This window comes from Belonocnema kinseyi, chromosome 10, assembly GCF_010883055.1.
Source record: "Belonocnema kinseyi isolate 2016_QV_RU_SX_M_011 chromosome 10, B_treatae_v1, whole genome shotgun sequence".
NCBI classification, from domain to species: Eukaryota; Metazoa; Arthropoda; class Insecta; order Hymenoptera; family Cynipidae; genus Belonocnema; species Belonocnema kinseyi.
The window spans coordinates 118,252,549-118,256,243 of record NC_046666.1 but is presented as its reverse complement, the minus strand read 5'-3'; positions in this window follow the sequence as shown (position 1 = coordinate 118,256,243).

Genomic DNA, 3,695 nt, shown 5'->3' with positions numbered 1-3,695 from the left:
ACTATGAATCGCTTTTGTGAAGTCGACCCTTTTTTAAAGAACTACCCCCTGCAATAAAAAAAGTATTAAAAAATGACTAGGCTAGATTTTTTTGCTATTTTTGCTGTACAATGAGCTATAAATCGATTTTGTAAAGTCGACCCTTATTTACCAAAACTACCCCCCGTAACGAAAAAAAAGTATTCAAAAAAGTATTTAAAAAGTGACTAGGCTAGATTTTTTTCTATTTTTTTGCTTTCAAATGTGATATGAAACACTTTTGTAAAATCAACCCTTATTTTTAAAAGGAATCCCCTGTGATGCAAAAGCGCATTTAAAAAAATTAAAAAATCGAGATCAAAAACAATTATAAACCATGAACACGATATTTTTAAAGCATAACTAAGGAGCAGAATTATTTTTCACCTCTAATCGTTACAAAAACAACCCTTGTATTTGTATCTGAATACAAACCTGCAGAATGTCAATGTCATATCAATCGGTTGATTTTGCAAAAGTGTTTAATATCGCATTAAAAAGCAAACAATATAGCACAAAAATCTATATAGTCATTTGTTTAAAACTTTTTTTAATTGCAGGGTGTAGTTTTTTTTTAATAAGGGTCGACTTTACAAAAGCGATTCATACCTCATTGAAAGCAAAAAAATAGCAAAACAATCGAACCTAGTCAGTTAGTTTAATTTATTTATTTTTGAATTATTTTTGTAGAGGGCGCCGCTGAGTTGCCGGCAAGCTAGCGCCGCCCTGTTTTTCCGAAAACTAATAGAGCAAAACATTATTTTTTTTCTAATAAATAGCAAAAAAATTGAACAAAAAATGCATTATATGACGTTTTGTTTTTCGTTAGTGGCGCCTTTCAGTTGTCTGACCTGTAAGAGACACTCGGCGACGGATGTCAGATAAAACGGAAAACCGTGAAGATAGCACTACAAATATAAAAATCGTACTTTGTGATAAGTTAGGTGGAAAAGTGGTTCGAGATGTGACCAATCACTCATCTGTGACCAGTGGCTAGGATGTGTTTTTTTTTAGGGTGAGCTGGAACAGTCGTTCGAGATAGAACTAAACACTCTTTTGTGACCAGCCGCTAGCACGTGTTTTTTTAAGGATGAACCTTGATAACTATCACTCGTAGACAAAAAATTTTGCAACAAAAATATGTATTTCAATGAGATCTACAACTTTTGTAAAAAAACATTTTTTGAAATTTTGCATATTGGCTGAGATAAACTCAAAAAACCATGATTTTAATGGTTTTTTCATAGTCTCATCTTGAAAATCAAAAAAAGTATATATTTTCGTATCTAAAAGTGCCCGCCAACATCCCACTGACTATTGAAATAGTCACCACCCCCTGTATACCGCGCATGTCAGACATATCCGCGTTCTTTCTTCACTCGATTCGACAGTTTGTATTTCAAATCAAAGAAGAACATATCATTCGGCCATTGTTCATCACGCTCGCAATTCTTGGGACTCGTTTGCATTCTGCATGAAGTGAAAGTTGTGCTTTTCTCGTTCGTTATTCAAACCATGAAATAATGGATAATAAACAGGAACGTGGACTTTACAGAGGCTTTCTTTGGGACTGGGAAAACCAATCTATTTCAAGGACGACACTGCGATCCCGACGCAACCGCGATGAAGAAGTCTCTGAACAGGTACAATAAACCATTTCTTTGCATTTGCTTTATCTGTGAATTATTTACATAAATTACCTTTTGTGTGCTCGTTAAGGAACCCTGTAATGGGTTAATCAGTCCGAGGTAGATAAACGGAGAAAGTATTATAAATCAAAACTGCAACATTCATTTGGAAAATAGCAATGTCATCACATAATTATATTTACCATTTATCCTATATTTTACACTTTTTTAACGCATTGCAACTCATTCAGATGGATCGTTTTTCTGGTAAGAAGTAAATATTCACATTTTAAGCCTTTTCGAATAGTTGTTGACAAGCATTGTGGATAAATTCTGAAAAAGTACTTTTGAGACCTATGACTATTATTAAAAAAAAATTTATTTAAACAGTAATTATTTTTTCATTTATTATCAAGATTGTCCGAGCTCTAAACCTTGACATATATACAATATATTTTTGATGAAAAATATAGCAATAAATGTTTAGAAGTCTTGAAGTTAAGGGCATGTGATACTTACAGTTTCCCCGGCTTTTTTTCCACAAAAATTAAAATGTTTAAAAACTGCATTCGGAGATACTATAAAATATCATAACGGACGTCCCCGGACTCTTTTTTGAGGGATGATAACAAAAAAAATTATTGTGCTAAATAAAAATGTTATGCATATGCATTATTTTGAGGTTACGTCGTTTTTCATCTCTGCCTTTCCGATAATCTGGAAATTATTTATGAAATAATTTTTTTTGTTTGCCTGCGAATAAGGTTATTTCCGGGAGATTAGTTACTATGTTTATTTGTAAGTCCAAAGTTTTCGGCCAAAAATATTGTGTAGTTTGGAAGTAACTCTCGAGTGAATTGTAACACACATAACCTCGAAATATACACGCACGTTGTTAGCAATGTCAACAAATTTTTGATAAAAAAAAACAACCAAAAAAGTGTGTGGGGACGTCCGTTAGCATGTTCTATATCATTTCCCAGATTTTGAAGGCAAAATATTTCTTATTCTAGGAAAAAGCCGGGAGAATCTAACACTGAAAAAATCGATACTATTAGCTAAGCGCTATGCAAATTGAACACATTTTGCTAAATTAAAACTTTTTTTAATTAACCCACAAAAAAGGTGTGTGGGGACGTTCGTTAGCATGTTCACTATCATTTCCCAAATTTTTAAGACAAAATATTTATTATTCTACAAAAAAAGCCGGGGACGGCTTGACGGAAGTTGCAAAAATTTGCTAAAAATACTTCTCTGGCGTTCAACGGATTTGCACGTTTCGTGAAATTTTGAATCCATTAGTATATACTTTTAGGATTCACTTGTTTCATTAAAAAAATGGTATTACACTAACAATAGCGTGTCAGTTACCCTACTTTTGAAGAATTATTGCATTTCATTTTTATGATAAAAGGGACTCCTAAAAGTGTATATCATTCGACTCAGAATTTTAAGAAACGTGCAAATCCGTTGAACTTCAGAGAGCTATTTTTAGCAAATTTTATCGGAACTTAAAATTTCGTTCATTTCATTAGAGGATTAGAGAATCAAGAGAAAATTCAGAAATGAACCTAAGAAGGTTTTCTTGGGATAGGTGCCAGATGTGAAACACAGTTAGCGTAGGCATTGTGACCTTTGGGGCTTAGGACCCAGATGCTGTCCGGCGTGAGGTAAGGGGCATGCAGTGCAGTGAGTACAACAGCGTGGGCGTACCTAAAGATCTCCGTGATATTTGGCCGCTAGGATCGGTAGATGCTGGCCTTAAATTTACTCCATGCAGACACTTCGTTAAACTCTGTTTTTCACATTTATTTAAGAAAAATTGTTTAGATAGGTACATACACTTGTAGATGAAAAGTCAATAGATGTTATTAATGTTGTAAGTTTGAGAAATAATCATTATAAGCCGAGAAATTAGTCTTCAAAAGTAGGGTAACTTTGACTAAGCTTATTGTTAATTTAAGAAATGTTTATTGCAATTTCAAAACACTGTAGACATAGATCATTCTTTTCTGAATGCAGAAATACCATATAAGTCATATTTTTCAT